Source organism: Haemaphysalis longicornis, unplaced genomic scaffold, assembly GCF_048455015.1.
Source record: "Haemaphysalis longicornis isolate Haplotype H1 unplaced genomic scaffold, Haemaphysalis longicornis Haplotype H1 scaffold_53, whole genome shotgun sequence".
Classification (NCBI taxonomy): domain Eukaryota; kingdom Metazoa; phylum Arthropoda; class Arachnida; order Ixodida; family Ixodidae; genus Haemaphysalis; species Haemaphysalis longicornis.
Genome location: NW_027526389.1, coordinates 926,484 through 951,537, shown reverse-complemented (window position 1 = coordinate 951,537; position 25,054 = coordinate 926,484). Strand labels below are relative to the sequence as shown.

Here is a 25,054-nt window from a genome sequence, read left to right as displayed (position 1 = left end):
CGAACCTGATCCTTAAACTTGAGGAGATCCTCATCCGTTTCGTTATGTAGATGTGGTTCAGAGATCCCACCCGGCAGGCTGTGGAAGCTCCGTTGGCGTGTGACCCTGATGCCCACCGCAACCATTCGAGTTTTAGGTAGAAGCTTTCTGGCCTGCTGCTTGTCCTTTACCTCGACAAGGACTTCACCAGTCTTGTTTTTGCGGCCTATAATTTGTTCCACTTATAGTTTCTAGATATTTTGCTATCAAAAGGACTGACTGCGATGCAAGCGTGTGGGATGTATTGCGGAAATGCAAGCAAAAAATGGAGAATAATTATCTGGTTCAGTAGAGATTTATATTAGCAAAGGAGAAAAATGCACTTCAGTGCGGTACCTTTTCAGCGAACGATCATGTTTGAGAGTGTTTTTTAAAAATACCATTCTCTAAAGCATAAAGCAAGGAAGGGGAGTAGTTTCTTCTGCAGCCTTACCCCGATAGCGGAAAAGGTCCAGGAGCTACCTGCCTGATAAACAGAGAGGCAGCCCATCGGCCCGAGCTTCAGAAGGACTGTGACCGCCACCGTTTGTAACGGTGGCGGTCATCGTCACATCGCAACGGTAGGTTACAACCTATGTTTGGGTGCTCCGGGTCTGCGTTATCTCCAATGCCGTCATAAAGATTACTCAAGATGCCCCGTTCTGTGAGTTTTTTTGCTAAAGCCACTGCGCCAGCGGGCGCGCATGGTGGTCGCTGCGATGCGTGTAGGTGTTTCTTAATGAGCAGACGTAACTGACGCATGGCGCCATTTAAGGGACCGCTTGAAGCTATATGCACGTGCTGGCGGCACTGAATTTATTTCCTCAGAACATTTCGGTTGTGCAGTAGTGGTTCTTCTCCTGTGCAGAAAAGTCCCAAGCCCAGGGTCAGATGCCATTATTATTTTTTTAGTTGGTATAATTCAAGATTGTTTTTTTATCATGCATATATATTATTTGAGGCACCATTTTTATAAATGGGCAGTTTTGTAGCCATTACGTCAGTTTCAGCTACCGTTTGTTTGTTTTCGTGGTTTTGCTTTTTGAGATCAGTTTCAGCTCTTTCTGCTGGACACTTTTAGTTGCCTTCTGTAGGGTTGGTTCACTTGTTTTCCTTTTTAGGGATTTTTGTTCTTTGGGTTGATTTCGGTTCTTCATATTGGTCTGCAAATGTCTGGCTGTGCTAGCTGCCGTGAGCATTTACCTACACTATTTTTACAATTATATTGCTTTGTGCTTGTAGATCTGTTTTCTTCTTATTTATTTTAGTTCGTGTATATTTGCGTGCTTTAGGCATATTTCTATTCGTATCGCAAGTGCAGATGACCGCTCGCTTTTCCGACCAGAAACCGCCTATGCGGCTCCGCGTGGCACGTCCTCACGAGAGCTAAACATTTTCTCGCTCGTCATTGATTTCTTCAGCGTTTATTTTTTTCTAAAGCCACTGCGCGTGCCGGGGATGCTCAGCGGTCGTAGCGAGGCGCGTGCGCACGAGCGCTCGGCTACTCTTCGCATTACTGACGCGTTACGCGTGGCGCGCCACGCATTACGACTAGCTGCATCAGCTCTGCGGCTCAAATACGGTTGAGACGGTCCCAATTATTGTTTTGCATCTTTAATTTCGGTAATTGTAGACCGGAGCTGCACCTTTAAAGCAATGCAAACCACCTAGAGATTTTTGTGAGAGCTTAAATCTCGACATACCATCATTTTGTTCTTTTTCAACTCTATAAAAAAAAGGCCCGCGACAACAGAAATTGAAGCAGTGTGCTTTTGGCCCAGAAACATCACGATTTGGTCAATGAGTCACCATAATCGGCCTTATGTTAAAGAGAATACTAATGAATATAGGATTTACGTAGACGAGGGCAAATACAGAAAGCAAATGACAATTTTGGCTAGTTACCTTCTTAGGGGAATAACAAAAAACCAGCAGAAGAAACCAGGCAGCTTGGAGTACGGACAGATGTTATCAGCGTCGTGTGTGTCGCATCTTGTGTACTTTGTCCGAGCTGCATGCCATTTTGGTCAGTTAGACTCCCAAATATACAATTTGCCAAAAAAGAAACTTATTGATTACAGAAAAGAACCTAAATGTCTTGCTTGTAGAAAAATCTTATGGGCAGGCATAAAAAACATTGTATAAACTTCAGGTACGGGAAACATATATTGCGACGTTTCTTCAGCACCGCAATATAGTGAAACCCTTTCATTCACTCGTGGGAATAAGGATGTGACAGAAAAATGTGCCGCAACAAGCTCGCTCAATACCACTGTAGCAAAATATTGCACTAGCTATCCTTTTAAATCGCACAAACGTAAATGGCCATAACAACGGTTATGACAAAGCAGGCTGCTGGGCTATGCGGTGAACTTCTAAAAAATACAAACGAAACGGGATTTTCTTTCTGAAGTGTTTTATAGGCCATTGCCACGTAAACAGGGTACATTTAGTATCTTGTGCGCTGCTTTCGTCACAGATGATGTGTCATTGCCTATTTTTAAGTTGTACTAGCAATATCGTCACAACCAGTGTGGCTGACTTACCACTCCGGCATTGCATTCACTGCGGATTCATCCTAGTTTTTAGCGACCCAAGAATGGAATGTGAAGGGATGGGCGACCACGCCTGGAAGAATAACATGCAAATAGAATAGGCACCTTTTGCGCGGGATGGAATGGGCTAAATATTAAGACAATCAGTGGCGACCTTCTGCTGGGACAATTTGCCATGCTGGCTCTTGATTCAGCGTTCTTTACATTGATTTTTGTTGCGCTAACATGCTTTCTCAATGCGGGGTTGTAGGGCCGCTAAGAAACCCAACCCTCTGCACGACTGAGTATCTTTACTTGGCGGTTGTGTTCTGTCTTGTGGAAGTGAGTCCAAACAAGCCACGGGAAGATTAAGAGACACTCGCGCGTAGCGATGTACACTTGCCTGTGAACGCTCGCTTTACCTCGGGGTCTAACGCAAACGAGTCTATAAAACACCCACGCGCTGCAGTTTTTCAAGGGCATTTCGGCATGTATGCTTTATAGAATTGCATAGGCGGCAGATACACCGGCAGCTAAATTCCCAACGTCTTTATGGGTAACGAGAGCGGGCTTTCATAATGTCTTTAATTAAAATCAGGTGGTGTAAAGGCAAATCCACGAAAATTAGCACCCGCATTGATGCAGTGTGAAACCGGTGGAAACTGTCGTACGATGAATGCAAATGAACGCTGTTTTGTTACCGCACCTTACTGTCCTTCGTGCGGGCGCGATAGCAATTCTGCTAAGTGCATTGCAACGCACAGGATTATGACTGCAGGTAGCTGCGAGCAACGTGCGTATGACGTGCCTGTGATTTGGATAGGGCGGTGAGATGGCGCCTATTTAATGATGCGTAAAGCGCATAGCCAGATTACACGTGACAGGTCGACAGCAACGTATTCTACCTCAATCTACCCACGCAAATATTCTTAGGTTGACCGCATATCTGTTGATGTTGCTGCAAATGCTGTCAAAAGGTGATAGTTCTCTACCACTCCGGAAAGAAATGCCCTCTTCTCTTTTCAGCCCACATCCCCACTCTACCCGTCTTGTATCCCTTCTACCCCGATAAACACGGTGTAGGTTGGCTCAATTGAATCCCTTTTTGCCGTGTTTACTGCGTACGCGCCATATGCTGGGGCCATTCGATACTGTTGCGTTTCCTGAAATATCGCCGCCATCGGTGGCTCACGCGTGAGCGCTTTTGTATTTTAGGGTAAAGAATAGTTTTGAACAGGTGTGTCTTATTTTGCAATCGACAAAATCAAAGAGCCATATATTTTACAATCCAGGAATGCTGTCTAACACCAGTTCTGCATTGATGTCTTGCCTGAAATAAGTGTAATGGTTGCAGTTTTGCAATAAACCATTGATAAGTATGAAGTCCTTTCATATTGAGTGGTTTGTCAAACTTTTGTTTATACCTAAGTTTCGTTCAACAGATTTTTCATCTTTCAGCCCTGTGGCTGAGCCGTGGGAGAGACAGGCAGGGTTTGAAGCGGCCATAGGGACAAATTACAAGTTAGGCTATTAAAAAGCTTGTTTTGGCTGGATGACAACAATACCAATTTAATCACCGAATTCAAAAAAATAATCGGCATATTTAGGAAAACATATCAGGCGGGGCCACTCGCTATCTAGTTTCGGCAAGTTTAGCATGACATCGCAGAATCTTGTTTGTGCGATGACCGGCCGCCGATTAAGCCACCGCAAAAAAAAACAATACATGACTGTGAGATGGTAATGAATCCTGTCGTTCAACTTGATCGTACCACTTCAACACCAACGCGTGGTGGAGACACAGATAAAAATGCTTTTGTGCAGGTCCATAACACGTCACTTCTTACGGCGCAAATTGTTTAATTTTGTTCAATATTTCTTGCATTTATTGGTCAAAAATTTTTTTCGCTACTGAAATTGAACTGAGGCAGCTTCCAAAAACCATAGTTGAAATAAACTGTGACTGCCCAACACAGATTTGTTTAAAAATTTGGGAACCACGTTTCGGACTCCATATGAAAGCCTTGCTGAGACGTTTTGAAGGACGAACCTGTTACCCGACCAAACGAGGCTCCTTCAAACCTTATTCTTCTTATAAGGACTAGTTTTTTTCAACTCGAACAAAGGGATGTTTTATCGTTTTTTAGCCCAAGAAACCCTATCGTGTATAATAAAGATGGCGAATTAGGGCCTTTCGTGTATAAAAATGGCGGATGTTCTGCGCGAGATGTTACCCAGCCCCTGCCATAGCTGGTCTTTTGCGACATCTATGCCATTGTTTCCTGTTATCAACGCATCCGATAACTTACACTGTAGGTTCTATTCATACGTAACTCGAAAGGGCAAATATTGGAGGCAGTTTCTACTTTGAGGAATTGAACAATTGGAATTAGAGTCGCGGAAGAATCGAGGAGTAGGAATTGGGAACATATATGCATTCCACGGAATTAGAAGAAATGGAAATGCGGAAAGTTACAGTTTCTTGGAATAGAAGTGGAATAGAATGGAGCTCTGTATTCCGCAATACTAATAAGAACGAGTTTTTGTTTATTAAACGATTCACTTATTTGGTACTCCAAAATGGCCATGATGTCAGAGGTAAGCATACGGCACCAATAGTAAGCTTGTATTCGTATTCACTTCCGGGAGCCATCACTGATTCACTGATTTACTGCAAAACGGATGGACCCATTGGTATCGACTGCAAGCACCCAAATATGACACTAATGCAGGGCTACATAGGCAGTCCATAAATAATTGCTGCATTGAGAATGAAAATATTTTGTGCTAAGAACACTTACAGAGTGGCACATTTATTGCTCACCGGGTAGAGCTGTTCCGTCATGTAATCTCCAGCAGTCTCTTCCGCTGCCTTGTTTATTCCAAGTGGTGGGTTTATATCCAGTATATATCAAGTAGTGTGCGTCTGTATAAAGTGACACGTAAAATATTTCCATAGTACCTTAAATGACATTCATTCAGGCATTGCAAAATCAGGGTGTACACAAGCATTACTTAAAGGAGCCATGAAGAAAAAGCAAAAGTTTGGTTCATTCAAAACATCGCCTCGTTAGAATCATACTGACAGCACTTTTAACATAAACCTGGCTAAAATAAACTGTATAATTAAGAAAAAAAGAATGTCCATGCAACCCACTAGCTCATTTCCCGCAACAGAACCTGTGATGTCATACCAGACGGATCTGCGAAAGGCAGAGGCCGGCAAAACAAACGCAAATTAGGCAGAGCTGATAAGCTTTCCGAACGAGGTGTTTGCGCCTAAATGTAATGCATATGTGCGGCAAACAGCAAATACACGTAAATACACGCAAACAAAACTACACGTAAACATAGAAGTGCCGATCCGCACGGCTGTTGGTACTGGGCGCAGTATGCTTATTTAAGCTGCAGAGTAGTCCGACGCTTTGGAGTTGTCTTATACGACGCTGGCCGATTAGGGTAAGCGACGTTAGTTTATGTGACCCTGTTTGTCAAGCATACCCCCTGTTTCCCGAAGCAAATACTTTCTACCGCAACAAAAACAAGACAGGTGTAAATGCTGTCAAAAACAAACCAACGGCGGAGTGCGGAGTATGATAGCGCCATCTAGGAGGTTGACCGCAAGCAGGCTGTAGAACCGAAAGGCGCAGTGGAAGTTCTTTTGTATACACGCCGTTATGACTTCATTGTAGATGTCATCAAAACGCACGATTTGGCGGGAGAATCAACATTTTAACCTAAATTGAATAATTTCTCAGTGAATACGTCACCATTTGCTGCCGCGCAACCGGTGGGGATACTATAAAACACGAACTCTTTCGAATAAAACAAAGTTGTATTTTGTCTTCATGGCTGCTTTAGGAATACTAGAGGATATCTACAATGGGTCCACAGCTACCATCGTTCTCCATAAGGAGAGGAGTACAATACCTATAAGGAAGGGCGTCAGACAAGGAGGCACAATCTCTCCAGTTCTATCCACAGCATGTTTACACTAGATTATGAACAGGTGGGCGTCAGGAATAATGGAGAATGCCTCAGTAGCCACAGATTGGCAGATGACGTTGCCTTGCTAATTTACTAGGGGGACGGCTCGAAAACCATGGTTACCGTACTGAACGAGCAGAGTAGATCCACGGGCCTGAAAATTAATATGCAGAAAACTAAGGTAATGCTCGGGAAGGCACAGCGGTTTGAGATAGGTGGTGATGCAGTGGAAGTGGTAAGCGAATATGTCTACTTAGGCCAAGTTGTGACCCCGGATCCCAAGCATGAGCCCGAGATAATCGCAAGGATAATAATGGGGTGCAGTGCACTCAGCAGGCATTCTCAGATAATCAATAGTGGCCTACCATTGTACGCGAAGAAGAAAGCTGCATCTTACTGGTACTCACATGTGGGGCAAAAACTTGGAGACTCACAGAATAGGTTCAACTTAAATTTAGGGTGACTCAGCGAGCAACGGAACGGAAGATGATAGGTTAATATTAAGGGACCGGAAGAAAGCGCAATTGATTAGGGAACCACCGCGGGTTAAGGGCATATAAGTAAAACTAAGAAGAAATTGGTTTGGGCAGGGCATGCAATCCGGAGGCAACGCAACCGTTGGTCATTAAGGGTAACAGAGTTTATACCTGGAGAAGGAAAGTGTGGCAAGGAGCGGCAGACAGTTAGATGGGCAAATGGGATTAAGAAATTTGCATGAATAATTGGCCCCGTTAGCACAAGACCAGGATATTTGGAGATCTATGGGAGATGCATTTGCCCTGCATTAGGCGTAGGTAGGCTGATGAAGATGATGATCATCGTCATCAGTTTGTCACGCCTTTTTATTGTTTACGTCACCGAGACTTGCGCTTTAAGTGTATTGTTGATAACTTTCCAGCTTTTATTTGTTTCGGCCTTAGTTCATTTACAGCGAATAATCCCGCCTTCCCGTTTCCAGAGAGCGACAGTAATTTGTTTTGCGGGTCGGTTTATTTTGCTTGAAAACGGCATTTTCGTGGCAATTATTTTCGCTTTTTGAGCTGTTTAAAACACTCCATGGCATAACAGTCAATTTTTGGATATGACCCCGAAACCACTGAAAGGGAAAGGGAGAGATAATCTACTGAAAACCCTCGCACGCGGACAGGATAAAGGGTTGCATCATTACACGTCTCGTTTGTTCTATACTGAGCACATTGACAACATGCCGCACAATGCCGCACTCGTGACAACATGCCGCACTCGTAATACTGCCAGTAGTTCCAACACTTTATATTTAAATCTCACTACTACTCCCTACTTGATCTCCCCTCTTACTTAACTTAGTAAACTAAGCGACCATTTAGTATTTCACTCCACCCTTAAGGCTCAGGTACCGTCAAATAAAACAGTAAGAATATTTCAGGATTACTCCAGAGCGAACCCGGAATTAATCACGACCGAATTGGAACAATTAATGGAGGAATTTTTGGAAAACTTTGAAGAACACTCGGTCAATGAGAATTAGTCGCTTTGGGAAATAAAGTATCAGTGATCGATAAACACGTACCTAAGAAAAAAGTTGCTCAAACCTACGTTCTCTAATTTTCCAACCATTTAGGTCGTTTACGCAACAAAAAGAAGCGTTTGGACTATAAAGCAAAACGTGCAAATAATGCAACCCGTTGGTTGGACTTTCAGCGAACTAACGCAGAATACACCATGGCACTGTGCAATGCAACTCAATTTTTTTACCAACACACTACCTATGCTTTTAAAAAGTAACCCACGAAAATTTTGCAATATAGTAGGTGGTGTTAAACAACGCTGATTCAGCTCACGTCCACTGATAATGTCGCGGTTCCAGTTGAATAATGCTGCACTGTTCTTAATAACGTGTTTTCTGCAGTTGTCAACGTTGATGCTGCGTGTCTTCCTGTTGTACGCAGCGAAACATTTCAGCCTATGGATTTAATAACAATCTGCTGGCCTGGTGTTCGCCCGCTAATTACGAATCAAAAAATACTTCTTCTGTGCCCGACAAGATTATTTCAAAAAGGCTGAAATGAGAGAACTATGCTCGGCTATCATTCTGTCTAAAATTTTTGCGCAATCTTTACAGCAAAGTGCCTTTCCTGCAGATTGGATAAAAGAAAAGGTGGCTCCGGGTCGCATGTCTGGTGATTCACATTTTCCTGGCAACTACGATGCTATATCTGTAACGAGTGTCCCAGTAAAATGTTTGAGCATATTTTGTGTTCCCATCTTATTAGGTTCTTCGAGTCTAATTCATTTTTCAGTTTATTGCCAACATAGCTTCAGAAAACATTTATCGTGTGAAACGCAGATGCTTTCTTTCACTAACAATCTATTCATTATTGTAGACAAGGGTTGTCATAGCGACTGTGTATTCCTCGGGTTCGCCAAGGCCTTTCACTCTATCTCGCATGATTTATTTAGTGTTAAACACAGCAAGCTACACATAGCTGACAATGTACTTTTTTGGACGAAAAGCTTCCTTGCCAACCGCACGCAAAACGAAATTGCTAGTGGTTTTTCAACCGCATCAGCTCCAGTCTCCTCCGGTGTGCCGCAAGGGTCAGTCCTGGGACCACTTCTCCCTCTCGTTTATGTTAACGACCTTCCAAGCTGCGTCACTCACTCATCATTACACTTTTTGCAGTTGATTGCGTTTTAAACCCCAAAACTAACTGCCCCAGTGATTTGCATAAACTTCAGGATGATCTTAACAGTGCTTCTGATTGGTGCGAAAATTGGCTGATGAAATGAAATATTACTAAATGCAAAACCATGCGAATATCTCGGCCGCATAACAACCCGCATGCGTCTCGATTGAATAGTATCCCCCTCTCTTCCGTTGAGTCCTACAGATATCTAGGTCTCCATATCACGAAAGATCTCACTTGGAATATGCATGTACAATCTATAACTAGCAATGCCAGCCGCATGCATGGACATTTGCACCGCAATTTCTACTTCGTGCCGTCGTATGTTAAATTAACACTTTATAAGTTACTCCTTCGCCCAAAATTTTAGGATTGAAGCCATCAATAAACATGGGAGTCATTTCATTTTATCGAACTATAGCCGTAATGCCTGTGTCACCTCAATGAAATCTGTTCTTGGCCTGCCTGCCTTCTCGGCACGTCGCAAATATCATCGTCCTTGCCTTTTTCAATTATTATTTTTCCACATCATTCACTGCAAGGACAGCTGATGCTTCCGCCTACATATATTTCATCCCGCACAGACCATGTAAACAAAGTTGGTGTTCCTTCTTGGCGGACTAACCTTAATAATGATTCTTCCATTCAAAGAACTAGCGTTGACAGGAACCCCCTTCCCGCCATCGCTGCTGCCATTTCAGAACATTCCCAATTCAAGACTTCCTTACAAAACCTCCTTTGTTACAGTGTGTATTAGTACTATGTACTCCAACGTATGCACTACCATTGCTGGTTGTCATAGTTCTGTGCCTCCCAATCCTTTATGTAGTGCCTCTTGGCCATGAAAGTGTTGTAAATAAATGCATACATAAACTGTTTAACGATTGATTTCATGCGGGAACATTCGACGCGTTCCCGTTTAGTTCCAACCGGTTCTAGATGCAGGCATATTTTCTTTTACTTGAAATGGGTCCTCGCAACACGCGTGCACACGAACACGATGAAAAAGTGCTGGGAGGGGACGCAAACAATTTTCAATTCCAGGCAAATCGGCATTCAGAGAAAAAGCGTTGGGCCGAATGAGTCAACGCAAGGTTGGCTCGCTTGACGTGCTGTGAAGCGGGACGACGGTGTGTAAGTTCGGGAACCTAAAACAGTGCCATCGCACTTGCTTGTGCGATTATGTGGAAGTTCATGGCTATGCAGCGCAACCCACCGCCGTGGCTCAGTTGCTAAGGCGTTGCGCGACTGAGCCCGAGGTCGCGGACTCGATTCTCGGGCGTGGCGGCCGTTTTTCTGATGGAAGCGAACAGCAAAAACTCCCGTGTGTACGAGATTTCGGCGCACGTTTAAGATCCCCAGGAGGTCAAATTTAACCAGGCGCCTTCCACTGCGGCGCGCCTCATCGTCTGCGTTGCGTCGTCGCGCTAAACCCTGCAATCAATCAATCAGCTATGCAGCCCAAATGCGCCACTCACCTGAACGGTAGAGTAGGTTGCCATTATATAAACGTTATCTCAAATCCTAATTATGAATAAATGAATGTAGAAATAAGGCGTGCCAACCTGGGTTCATTTTCGACTTCATCGGGCACATGCATGCATGGCAATAATTGTCGCAGCTCTTGAAACATTTTATCACAGTGGCCTTATATGTCCTGCGGAAATATGATTGGTGTTGCTGTGGGCTGATTTGCAATTTTCAAAAGGAGTTTTTAGGGAAATAGACATAAGCTATGGAATTGTTGCTTGGCCACATTGTAAGTCACGTATTGGTGGCTGGCTTTCGGTATCTGCATGTTTGTGCCTACGTGTATACGTGTTGTCTTAAGGTCGCCACAAAAAGTACCTGAAATTTTCACAAAATAATTTCACGTACGAGTCAAAGACACCGCGCATTGACGGCGCCTTCACAATGTACGACAAAGAATTGTTAGGTTCTTTTAGAAGTATAAATGCATGGCAATGTTTTTTACAAACGTTTTTTTTCCATACAGTAATACTTACGTTTGCCTTTAGAACGGCTAATATACACAGATATATTCTTTCAGTTTTATAACACCACGAAACGCATATGGACCATACAAGGTACGTATACTACAGGAGAAATGATGACCACCACCTGCAAATTTGATGATGTGAAATACGAAAGTTGGAGCGACGTAGCGTTTGCGAGAACGACGGGATATCCAAAGTAAGATTTATAAGATGCTAAACTAACTTCTTACAAATAACTACAACATGCATTACCTTTTTCCCATAACCTTGGCACGAACAGTCCTGATGTAAAGAAGATGAAAGGGGTATTTCTTGACCAGGAATGGCGGTATCAACCGACAACGATGCAACTGAGCCAATCAGGTACGTGATTTTTTTATTATTTTTTCTCAGCTAATTGAGGCAGCACTGTTGGACCTCAACAAATAAAAAATAACTTGTGGAGACATAATTGCATTTGTTATGGACAAAACACGTTTATAGATTACTCTATCACCTCTATAATAAGAGTATCGGGATAAATGGGTTCAGGCCTATTTGTAGTGTAAAGTAGTAAGAACAGTGCGGACATAAATTCACAGGAATTAACTCGTCAGTTGAACTTGGGGCTCGTCAAAAGTTAAGTTTCAGCACGGGAAATATTTTTTAGCAGCCCGTCCAAGTGTCCCAGAAATATACATAGGCGAAATGCTCCGACAAATTAGTTACGGCAGGGCGAGGAGCAATTTTCCACCCGTATGTAAGAAAGCAGAGACCCCCCAATACCGAACCCAACAAATCAATAGGCATTCAAAACCTGAGGGATATATCACTGACATTCTGTGCCGGCAGTCGTTCCAAGTATACGGTGCTAAACCGCCTAAGGTGATTTCGGAAGGAACGATACAGACTGCAAGAAACAGTGTTCCGATTCTGGACGCAATTTAACCCTATGTCATGTGTCGGGGCACCCCCTGAGAGGGGGACGCATCAAACCCCCGAAAAACAGGAAAGAAAAGAACAAAGGAACGGCCATTTGAAGTGCGCGCCAGGAGCGCGCCAATCAGCAAGCGCCAGCGCCGACGCACCAAGGAATCCTGGGAAAAGGTGGCAGCACACTGGTCGGCCAATCAGGGAAGGCCACGCAGGTGACAAGTGGCGAGATGGCTATACAAGGACAGCGAGGAAGCAAGAAGCCAATGAGAGTGAGCCACGGGAGTGCCCAGAGGGTATAAAAGCGGGGCGCACAAAGAGAATAGGGAGCCAAGACAACGGGAGGCAAGAAACCAAAGAAACCAGGAGGCGGCCGGAGCACGCGCGCTTCAACGAACGAGCCAGGGGGACGCGGCCAGGCCATCGACCACGCCATCCGAGCCTGGGCGGGAGCGGGCCGACTTCGCATCGGCACCGTCATCCTAGGTGCACCACGAACCTGTGTCTTCGAGGCCCCAGCGGCATCGGTCGGGCACCATCGGCCAGCGTCTACGCTCCGTCGACGTTTGTCTCGACGGCCCCGAAAGGCGACGTTCGTGCCAAGCCTACCTGAGACCTCCAGCGGCAGCGGCTACCAGGGGGTAGCCACCGAGGAAGCGCGCCGCCGAAGGGATGACCGCGCGCATCGAACGCCGGCATCAAGGACATCCAGCGGGAGCGGCTACCAGGAAGTAGCCGCAGAGGAAACGTCAGGACGCGCGGAGCCCACGCCGTCCACGTAGTGACCGCGCGCATCGAACGCCGGCACCGAAGCGAGAGGAAGACAGCTACCACCGGGTCGCGGCCACGCAACGGGTGCGACTCGTCAGCGCCGATGACAGCGGGGTAGGCCAGTCCAGTTTGGACGTAGTTGTAAGGGACATAACTAGGGAGTTGTGATACGAGAGAAATGAACTAGAACTTGATTAAGGAGTGTATTGAACTGATAGTGTAGGACTTTATGGTAGATTTTTGGGTTTTAATTTGAATTGTATATTGACCTGGTAAGTTAGGGGTTTGTATGAGAGTTGAATTGTTGGTTGGGATTGTTAGAGGTGTGAGTGTTTATCGTTTGAGTGTAGTCTAATTATTGAGTTCTTTTGTGTTAGGGTTTTCGAGTGTGCATTAAATGTGTGTTATGCCAAACACGTCAACGGCTTCCCTGTGTCCATTGCTCCGAGCTGGTAAAGACAACCCCACCGTCGGTTCACGTGACACCCTAAAATATACTGAAGATAAAGCACGACGTCATCGACGGCCTATAAAGAAAAAAGAGCAAAGCAACCCTTGGTGTTTATGTCAAAAAAACTTTATGCAATATCCGGCGTGATCCCAAGCTGTAACATAGACGGAAATAGCACCTCTGCAAGAGGCGTTTAAATTCTATTATGGTCCAGCAATATTTGTTGACGGGCTATTTGGTCTGATACTTGAAAACGATGAGGATGCGGGGAATAATGACACGAAGAGGAGACAAGCGGACGAGCGCAAATAACAACTAATTTATTCAAAGGCTTACGCCCCAAAATATACGTCAAATTGCCGCATGTCCGAACATGCATGTGCAAAACGCCAAGTAAAAACATGTTCATCTTTCAACCCTAAAGACAAGACTTTAACAATTCAGACTCTCTTTTATACAAACCCAAAGATTTGTTAAAGACGCAATTGTGCGCAATATTTATCGAGAAGGCTTTCATTATCTCACGGGCGACATTGCTGCTGCCCCGGCCAACAATGTTATAATCTCATTCAGTCCCGGCCTGCACCCACTTTTTTCGCAATTTCTGCAACGCTCCGTCAAGTTAGTTCTAGCATCTGTATCTCCAAAAGTGCGTCATGCTCCCCTGCACGATCGTTCACACAGCGCCAACTTTGGCCAATATAGGCCTTTCAAATGTCAGTGGAATTTCGTAAACGACGCTTTTCGCGCATTTCACAAAGAGCTTGGAATGTTTTTTTGGCACAACCGCTACTTTGAGTTTTCTTCTTTGCAGTGAGAGAACAAAGTTGTCCCAGCTTCACAGGAGCAGAGAACACTATAGGTAATCGGTACCTATTAGCCACTTTTTTCAAATTATGGGCTACTTTATGCGTGTATGGAATTGCCACTGGCTTCGCACCATCCTTTGATACCCTTTTGCGCGTTTTTCTATTTGTCTTTTGGAGGACTGTTTCACTCACCGGTACCAGGATCGCACAGGGGAAGCCAGCATCGTCCAACCGGGACACTTAATTTTTAAAACTTTCCTCCATTCTGTGCGAGCACGACTTCATAAAAGAAGACTCAAGGCACATTGCAGCAATACCTCTTTTCACGGTCTTTGAATGCGACCACTGTTAAGGTAAAAGATCCTTTGCAACTCTTGGATGGTACATCCAACACACGTGTGTTTAAGAAACAGACATGTATATGTCCAGGAACTGTACTGTGTCTTCTTTCGGAACCTCATGTCTAAACGTCAGTCCCTTGCCATGTTGTCTAAAATCATCTAAAATCCCCTTCATCAGGTCATGGCAGCTCAAGTGATTCCACTTATTTAAAAGAATTAAAAAATCATCCACATAACTAAAAACTTTTAGAACCTTGTTCCCATTAAAAACATCCACTAGGGAGCGGTCAATATCGGAGAAAAAAAATGTTGCAAAGGACAGTGATCACACATTAACCGATACATATACTACGATGTTGCAAGTAAAAAGTCCAAACTATCAGTCTGGAAGGGTGAGCCATTGTCCTACTTTACAATTTCTCGGCAACAAAACTACGAAAAGATGATGCGACGATGCTTCATGACCATAGGTTCTGCAAGAGTGTGTATGATGATGACAAGTGGGTGTTTTGAAAAGTCATACACTACCAGCATGGCGTACTTGCCATCAGAAAACCAGGCGAGCAAGGCCCATTGACAGCTCAGTCCATGGGCCTCACGGCAGTTCCTGGATTGGCAAAGCATCATGCTGGTGTACAGGTGTTATATTGACAAGCCATGCAGCTCTTTACTGTGGTCTCTAAGAGGGTCAACCCCTGGAAAGCACACCTTCTCATGTAAAAGCTTTTTTGTTTTGAGAATGCCTTGGTGACGTCGATGTGCGTGGTGCACGGTCCTTGCGGGGATCTGTGTAGGAGTACAATCCGCGTGCTTCACAACACAAGCCTTCTTGAGAGAAGGGCCGTAATTTAGTGCTCTTCCAGGGTTCGTTATGCTGGGCCCAACTGACGGCCGGGTTGAGTGAGCTGAGGCCAGTGTCCAACATCGTTGCGCTGGTTACTTCTGTCATGGTCATAACACGAGGTATGCTGTGGAACGCGACAAAGTTTGCGTAATTTTTACCACCAAACTCCGTGTATCAAAACGGTTCCGTAAAGTTTAAGGGGTGACGAAAGAGGTAGCCAGAAGGGTTGCTTTGACCACTGGTGTATTGCAACCTAAACGTGTACTGTTCAATTATGAGTGCTAAACGCTCTAGCCGTGCTGACAGCAGAGAGCGCCCGTTGCTTAGAATTTTAAGCAATGGCTTGTGGTCTGTGTGCTAATTTCTGATCCATCGCAATGCTGAATAATTAAGTAGATGTTGAAATTTCAATTCTCCACACTACTGCTAGCATTTATCTCTCGATTTGAGACTAACGGGCCTCAACTGTAGGAGGGGCATGACTTCCATATGGGACTAACCTGGTTTCACCTCTGGATGTCATCGTGAGAATGGCGCCACGGCTATGGGGAGCACAATCAACAATGTCCATTATGTCTCCCCGTGGGTCAAAGGAGGGAAGCGCTCTGGGCTCAGAGAGCCTTCTCGTCAGTTCGTACATGGCGTTTTGCAGTTCGTCGGTTCAACTGCAGTCTTCGCCCTAGGCTCTGAGTTTGCTGAGTTGTTGAGTGAGGTGGGCCATTTTTGGTATAAAAGAACCGCAGTAGATGACATGACCAAGCAGAGACTTGCCTTCGCTTGTGCTAGAGGGTGGTGATGCATCCAGTGTTGGAGACACCATTATAGGGTCTGGCTGTACGCATTTGCTTGAGAATACATGCCCGAAAAATGTAAGCTCCTGTTGGTAGAACTTACACTTCTTGTCATTTAATGTGCGACCACTCGTCTGCGGGCATTCCAGTGTTACCTTGAGTGAACCATTTCGTCAGGCTCCTTCTCTGTCATTGCATACATCAAGATGTCATCACTAATATTTAGCACGCTAGGGATGCTGGCAAACACTTGACGTACGGTGTCGTGGAAGGCTTCGGCTGCTGCTGTGATGCCAAAATTATGTTTCTTCTATCGGAAGAGTCCAACATGCGTAGAGAAATGGTGATCACACGGGATGGTACGTCAAGTTCTAGCTTGTAGTATCGAGCTTTCCGATCGAGTTTAAAGGATACAGCGGAGGTATTCAAGGCAACAAGGATTTCATCTTCTGTTGGTGTGAATTGTCTTTCACGTTGGATGGCTTCGTTGGCACAATGCATGTCGACACACCCTCAAACCTTCTGGGGAGCATGTGGTATTGTCACTGCTACAATTGGAAATACTCAAAGGGTTGGTCCTTGAACCCTTTCAATGATATCAAAGAACCGTAGGCATTCACGTTCTTCCAGGGGCTGCTGAATTTTGAAGGGGAGGCACCGGTGTAGTTTCGCTACTAGTTGAAAAGAGGGGTCAACCGGAAGGTGTACCTGAAACTTCTTGAGACAGCCAATAGTTTGGAACAGTTCTGGGTACGGCAGTCTTGGGTCCAGCCTAGTGTTTTCCTCTTCTAGACTATGGGATCTGAAAGAGTCCCTGACGAAATGCTACAGAAAAGCTTAGCAGTGGTACAAACCTCCAGATACGACGTAGAACGCTTCGTGGCTGCTGCGCTTCTTGTACGTTATGACAACGTCCAGATTTCTAAGTAACGGTTACGGCGAACTTGCACCGTAAGCAAACACTCTACTTAACGTTTTGGACATGTATCCTAGCTCATACAACTTTTCACATCATTCTAACTGACCATGGACACGCTAGCGCCAGTGTCAATTCTACAACAGATAGGTTCACCATTGATGTTATGCCCACCTTTGGAGACGTGGTCACTGCTTGAGAGTTGTGTGAGGTCATAACAGGTGTTAATCACGGTCAGTGCCGCAGTCCCTCATGACTGCGTCTATGATTTTGGGTACGGAACGACACACGTTAGCGAAATATCCGACTTTGCGTCCCGCGTTGCACTGATTGCTGAGAGCGGGGTAGCAGGACCGTCCTTCGCTGTGAGACCACGACTGTCCATTGTTGTAGCCCATCGCATCTGCTTGTTCACGGCGTGTGGTCTCACGAGAGGCTTTTCCTCGTTGCTTGCGCTGATGATGAGGAGGTTGTGAGTTTTGCTTGGAGTTTACTGTAAGTACAGGCGCTGCGTTTCCTTGCTCAGCTGATGGTCGTGTTCCATCACCAAGGAGAGGCTGTGTTCAACTTCCTCAAACAATCTGCCTTGCCTGAGGACGCCTACCAATTGGAGGACGTGCTGCATGGCGTATCGGCGGAGGCGTGTTGACGTCGAAGCAAGTAGAATTTTTTATCTCGGCGTCAGCATCAGCAAAGGCACAGTGCTTTGCTAGCTGGCACAGTTTATCGTAGAATGTGTCGAGCAATTCGCTTGCCTGTTGATTAGCTTGACGGAAGCGGTAGCTCCCGAATGTAGTGTTCACCCATGGCGTGAAGTAATTGTCAAGCTCCTGACGGGCTCCACAGTAAAAAGAAGTTGCGGTGCCAGGTGTAACGGTGATTGAAACTGCAGATGTAGCTGCGGAGGCAGGGTTTCGGGTATCACGCAGTACATATTGTAAACTTCCTCCCTAAAGTAGTGTAGTAGCATGGCGGTATTCCGGGCGTCATTTGTGATGACGCAGGCCACGAGGGCGTTTTCGAAGCCCTTCGCCTATCGCAACCATTCGGTGCTGGCGTTATTGGCGTCAGTGGTACACGATACGAAGAAGGAAAACGCGGCAAGCGATCTTTGTGCCATACCGTAAATTTAGGTCGTGGTGAAGAGGCCGCTTTGTTCGGGTTAAAATATTCGCTTGCGCGCTGTTGGGTTGTTCAGAGGCATCCTTGAAGCCATTGTAACGTGTTGTGTGGTGCGTAACACGACCATGAATTCGGTCTGAAGAACAGCACCATTTATTCCAAAACTATACAGTTATCATGGCTATAGTACCTAGAATATACTGGCTAGTGTAGCGAGCACGAGCGCCGGAGTGGAGCGATGAGCATTGAACGGCAATTGTCGCCTCACAGGCACGCTGCCATGCGAGAGTGTGCCGGCGTCCGGCGTGTATACTGCGCTCTGCTCCTATGCGGGCCACATCTACAGCGCTGAGTAGCGCCTATGAGTGGTTGCATGCGCTGTGTTTGGCGCATTTTTGTAACGGAAAAGGGGCTTGTCCTAATGAACCAGGTAAACATGCTCTAGAGCAACGGCCAGTTTTTTAAGGGGGGTAAAGCATGCCAATATTTAGTCCAGTGATGCCGAAGGCCCTGGGAAAATTGAGGCAACAGTCAGACGTTTACAATTTATTTACACGTGCCGGAAAAAGAAAAACACTGTAGAAAATGAGAAGTCGGAAAACAATGCCATGTCTGTTAATTACTGCAGGTATTTGCAAGAGAACCTTCCTCAAAGCTACTGGCAATGACGGAGCTTCAAGAATTTTAGTCTCTTCCTTTGGCCTTCTCGCTCCCTGCTTAAACCTTTAAGCAAAAATCTAAACGTCAGTGATACATAGAACTTACGCACGGAGCCCAGTTTTTTCCCCATGTTCGGGGCACCGAAGTTCTGAAAACGTCAGCAACTGTAGGCTCTGGCCAAATTCTTGCAAGCTGTCTTCGTGAATACTGCTTTTGCTAAAAAAGTTAGTGAACGTGTCCTCCATGAGCGTTGCTGTCTTCGTTAAGGCACAGATGGATAAATAAGCCCACCATTGTCAAAATGCGATGTGTAATATGAGCTTTCATCCGCACTTGCTCCACTACCCGAAACACAATGTGCCCAGCGTCGCTGTGACAAGCATTTTTCGCTATGGCCTTTCTACCCACGTAGCCTGAGGCGTAATAAACCAAGGCACTGTGGCTGTTTTTCCTAAATATTCTTGACGGTAATGTTCAGAATGAATGACCTCAAGAATTTCTTCTGCCCTATCAACGTTGCCATTATCTAGCAATTCATCTATCCTCTGCAGACAACTCGTGCCTGCTGTCTTGGGTGCATGAGCAGTGCTGAGGAGGGAACTTTATATCCTCTAGACAGGACTTTCCTCCTTTAGGGGGCCTTGCTAGGTTATAAAAGGCCAGTAAATGCACAGTAATCAAAAACTGTGATACGGTGGGCTGGTCGTTACACCCCGACGACTGCCTAATTATTCGAAACAAATTTTCTAGTTTGTCCCGGCTCAAAAGAGAATTCAGAAGGTATTTGAACCCTACATTAGAGTTGAGGTAGGATGGCAGGTCTAGGGTGCTCTTGAAAATGATTATGAGCCCTAGAACTGTGTTTGCTGTGTGAAATCCACCTCCCGCTGGTTTGGCATAATTCTCCCACTCATCGAGGTATTACAGAACGTCGTGCAAGAATTTTGCAATTGGACTTCCAGGCTTCAATGAATTGATGCTTGTTCAAGAGCTCATAATGTGAATGAGCCGATTGATCTGTTTAATAAAGTCCTCGGTTGGCTGCACGTTCCCGCATGTACACTGGACATGCTTCTTGTGCACAAAGGTCCCCTTAATTACCTCATCGCCAAAAAGCCTAAATGCCAAATCCACCTTCATTTATATTTCAAAACAGTTTAGTTTGATATTCTCACTAGTTATGCTTGGCATGGCCTTTAGCGTTACATTATCCTGTCAGCTTCCCATGCTGCCTCGATGATCCAACTGTGTACACAGATTGTGTAAATATCTCTTCGCTACAAAGCCATTCCTAACGTTCTTGATTGAATGAGAAAAATATCTGATGAAGAACAGTTTTCACTTCATGTAGACTGGATCTTGGGTGCTGCTCTTGATGTGACCAGCAATGGAGCCTGTTAGGAAACAAATCCTCAGCATTAGTCCTGTTTGATTTCTAGGAGGTACGATTACTTAGCTAACATCCCAGAACATATAAACTCATTGTGAGCAATGTGGGTTACACTAAACAATTTTTTGTTACCTTTTCTTTTTCGAGAAGTATTTTAAGTTGTTTCTCTGACAGATACTTTAATGTCGTCCGAAAATAATGACTTTGACACAATGTCTCCTGCAACAATGGCAAAATATAGAATCTGCTACTTCATACGTACAATGGGAAAGACCAGCGTGAAGTTTTGCATACAACTTTTTCTAATTTGCTGCAGCGTAGCTGAACAATCTTACTTTGTATACCAAACAGCCGCCACATACTTCGGTTCCAGCTGGCCCGATCGCAGCTGACGCTGTCAACATACAACGCAATTCGTTCAGCGAGAATGGTGGTTTCAACAATTATATTGGCTAGAGTTGCCGCTTTCACATTGCCTTTCGAAACGAACACTCCAAGAATTTGTGTCCAGTTGCCTAAAAAAGGGCCAATCAAATTTACAATGTAGACAACACTGCACTGACGGAGAAGCTCGTACAGTAAAGAATGTAAAAATGTTAATTACCAACAAACGGTTGAAAGATTACAATTATTCGGAGGTCGGCCAGCACGCCTTTCTTGTCAGTCGATGTCTGCTCGCCTAGATTTTCGAAGGTTCAATAGCACCTATATGGTAAAAAAGCACGAGGAATGAGCCCAATGAGCCTTCAGCTTGGCCTTCCCACTTGTGCCTTTGACATGAGACATAACATGCTATTGCTGCAGCCGCTTATTTTGCTTAATAATGAAACTTACCATTTCACTTTACGTCGAGATTTTCTGGCAGCTTGCCGTCATCAAAGACGAGGCCCCCGTGACGGCCATAGACATCCATGCCTTTTGTCTTTTCTCCCAAGGCAGCAAACACTTTAGGACTCAAGCCAAATCCACCTTTAAATCGCTGAATGTATTTGGTGAGGCAAGTAAGACCTGGCAGGACCATTATATTTTCTTTTAGAAGGTGAAAATACAGTTTTGTAGTCCGCATTATCATCAACGAGCACTCAACAATCCACTCTTCGTCATACGCCATGCCCTTAGGCGACTTTCGCTGCGCAGCGAGAAAGCAGTTCTTCACAGCAAGCCGTGAATTCGGAACTGCCTGTATTTTTTTCAAGAGCCTCTTCGCTTGTGGTCTTATTCTCCTTTTATATTTGAACCACTTGCGTCTGTGCGCTGGCCAGCCTCTTTCTTGCTCGGGTCAAAGACCGGGTGACACTTTTACGCTTCATCTTTTCGCTGTGCACTACATTCCGCTTCTTCATCCTGCTCGCTTGATTTTGTGCAAGTATTCGAGAATACTTGCAACTAGTGCAAGACTCACCTTCAATGTTCGTTACAAGCAAGCCCCTAGCAACAAAGTACGCGTTTCTGTACGTGGAATACTTCCCCGACACAGGCTTCATGCCACATCCATAACATAGGGGTAACATGGCAATCTTCTTGACCAGTACTTCGGCTTCGTGGCGGGATGCAAGGACTTGTTTGCTCTCTTCTCGTCCTCTCAAATGCACGGTGGCTATTACAGAGTCCCGCTCAGGCAAAGCCTTTGAGAAACTAACCATTATTTCAATGAAAGGAATTGCAAAATTGTTCGCCTCGGCTTCGCAGAAGGCATAGGATAAAGCGTCACCTGATGGTTTGGGCACTTTCATCCATGTCGCCGGAATGACAATGCCGTCGAACGGATGACGAGTCTCGCAGCTCTCGCTCAAGTTCGGTGACTGACGTGCAGCCTAGCTTTCGCTTCGTGCTTCCACTCCCAAGACATCATAAGGCGGATCTGCCTCTCTGTCTGCTGCGGCGTTGTCGTCCACTTGGTGGCCCTGCGGCTTGGTGTTTCCTCAGTGGCGTTTCGGAGTTGGGCCTTGTTGGCAATTACTTCTGACCTTTCTCTTCGGTGGCTTTTTGGGCACAAATGCTTGGGGTAACTCTCGAACACTGCAGGAACTGCAGTAGTCTTCATCCGTGGTTTCTCCCGGACGATTTCATTTACGACAACGTTTACTGTCACCTTAAAGAAATGTTCGATGCAACCCTCCTCAAAGTGTTTTTCGCAGACGACAGCAGTAGGCGTGAGCTGCCTATCTGACCTCTTGATCATTCGTTCCACTGTTCCAGTCGCGAAGGGTAAGTCGGTGCTCTGAACAAAGACACATTTTGCTGGTTTGAACGGTACACACTCGTGCACAATGGTATGAAGCACGTTCGTTCGTTCTTTCACTTTCGTTTTATCATCGACATGTCGTGGAACTGGTGCGTGAATAAACAGCATGGGCAAGACCTGCTTATACTTACCTGGCTGACTAAGTACGAATGTTCCAACACGCGTACAACAAGACAATCACACGCGCTCAGAGGCTGGGTTCAACGGCCATACATTACAAAGGGGAAACGTGGCGGAGATTGGCGGAGCCTTCACGATCGGCACACTCCCGACGAGCAGCGCCCCCTCTCGCCAGAGATGGGCGTTCATTGCAAATGGCTCCACCCTCTCCCAGAGCGTAGCGCTCGGCTCGACACACTAGCCAGTATATTCCATGCACTATATCTTGGCTGTGCTCTCTCGACCCCGGTTGCCAACGCACATGTCAACAGTGTATGTTTATGGACACTACAAGCATCCGCTGGAAATCCTCGTCAGGGGTTCTCCTCTGGCAATTGGCACCCTTGAAAACTCACAATTTGTACAAACTCCCGTGATTTGTACCGTATTAGTGCGCCAACGATAGCTTTCAGTATACCAATTATTTTACGGGGCCGCGCAAATGGGCAAATTTATCGTACTATTACTGTGTTTAATTACTGTCTCATACTATTACTGTCTCGAAGTTATCATACTATTACTGTCTCGAAGTTAATCAATAGGCGTAAGACAGCTGACATACGGAAGTATAATAGGGAGAGGATTGAATACGCTGTAAAGAACGGAGGTAGCCTGAAAGCAGTGAAGAGACGTCTTGGCGTGGGGAAAAATCAGATGTATGCACTTAAGGATAAGCAAGGCAATGTCATCCCAATTAGAGATAAAATAGTCACAGTGGCCGAGGAGTTCTATAGGGATCTGTACTGTAGCCGGGACATACAGGATAATGCCGAATGAGACAGTAGTTCAGAGGAGATAGACATCCCACCAGTAACGACCGAAGAAGTAAGCAAGGCTTTGAAAGAAATGAAAGGGGGCAAAGCACCTGGTGAGGATCAGAAAACAGCAGACCTCTTGAAGGATGGCGGAGAAATTGTACTTGAAAAACTGGCAAACCTGTATACGCAATGCCTAATGACCGAAATGGTACCGGAATCTTGGAAGAATGCGAACATCATCCTAATCTATAAGAAAGGCGACATGAAGGACTTCAAAAATTATAGTCCGATCAGCTTACTGTCAGTCGTCTACAACGTATTTACCAAAGTAATCGCTAACCGAATCTCTGTAACCTTAGATTTCACTCAACCTAAAGAACAAGCAGGGTTCCGTAAAGGTTATTCAACAATGGACCATATTCACACGATCAATCAGATGATAGAAAAGTGCGCTGAGTATACTGATTCTCTATATATAGCCTTCATAGATTATGAGAAAGCATTTGACTCGGTCGAAACCTTAGCAGTCATTCAGGTATTACGGAACCAGGGGGTAGATGAGCATTATGTAAGAATACTAGAGGATATCTACAATGGGTCTACAGCTACCATCATCCTCCATAGGGAGAGCAGTAAAATACCTATAAGGAAGGGTGTCAGACAAGGAGACACAATGTCTAAAATGTTATTCACAGCATGCTTACAAGAAGTATTCAGAACGTTGGATTGGGAACAGGTGGGAGTAAGGGTTAATGGAGAATACCTCAGTAACCTCAGATTTGCTGATGACGTTGCCTTGTTAAGTAGCTCGGGGGACGAATTGCAAAGCATGCTTTCCGCACTGGGCGAACAGAGTAGAACCGTGGGCCTGAAAATAATATGCAGAAAACTAAAGTAATGATCAATAACCTCGGGACAGCACAGCAGTTTGAGATAGGTGGCGAGGCAGTGGAAGCGGTAAGCGAATATATCTACTTAGGCCAAGTTGTGACCCCACATCCCAACCATGAGGCAGAGATAATTAGAAGGATCAGAATGGGGTGGGGTGCATATGGCAGACATTCTCAGATAATGAATAGCAGCCTACCATTGTCGCTGAAGAAGATAGTGTATGACAGCTGCATCTTAGCGGTACTCACCTCCGGGGCAGAAACTTCGAGGCTCACTAAGAGGGTTCAACTTAAATTGAGAACGACTCAGAGGGCAATGGAGCGGAAAATGATAGGTGTAACATTAAGGGACAAGAATAGAGCGGAGTGGGTCAGGGAGAAAACTGGTCTTAAAGACGTATTAGTAGAAATTAAGAAGAAGAAATGGACATGGGCAGGGCATGTAATGCGAAGGCAAGATAACCGCTGGTCATTAGGGGAACAGAGTGGATCCCTAGAGAAGGCAAGCGTTGCAGGGGGCGGCAGAAAGTTTGATGGGCAGATGAGATCAAGAAGTTTGCGGGGATAAATTGGTCACAGTTGGCACAGGACCGAGATAATTGGAGAATAATGGGAGAGGCCTTTGCCCTGAAGTGGGCGTACATAGTCTGGTGATGATGATGATGACTGTGTTTAAATAACTTTTTAATGTATTCTCAAAAGCCGGCGTTTCAGCTTACCGCTTAGAATGGGAAAACATGTTTTATCACACAAATTCCAATTTCTGTATCTGGCACAATAGCCTCGTCAATGC

The 25,054-nt window shown here is 45.2% G+C and overlaps 1 pseudogene; it reads right to left on the bottom strand.

Annotated features, from left to right (window-relative positions):
* Positions 1–18,814: 18,814 nt before the first annotated feature.
* Positions 18,815–22,531, bottom strand: LOC144140875 (uncharacterized; annotated as a pseudogene).
* Positions 22,532–25,054: the final 2,523 nt, after the last annotated feature.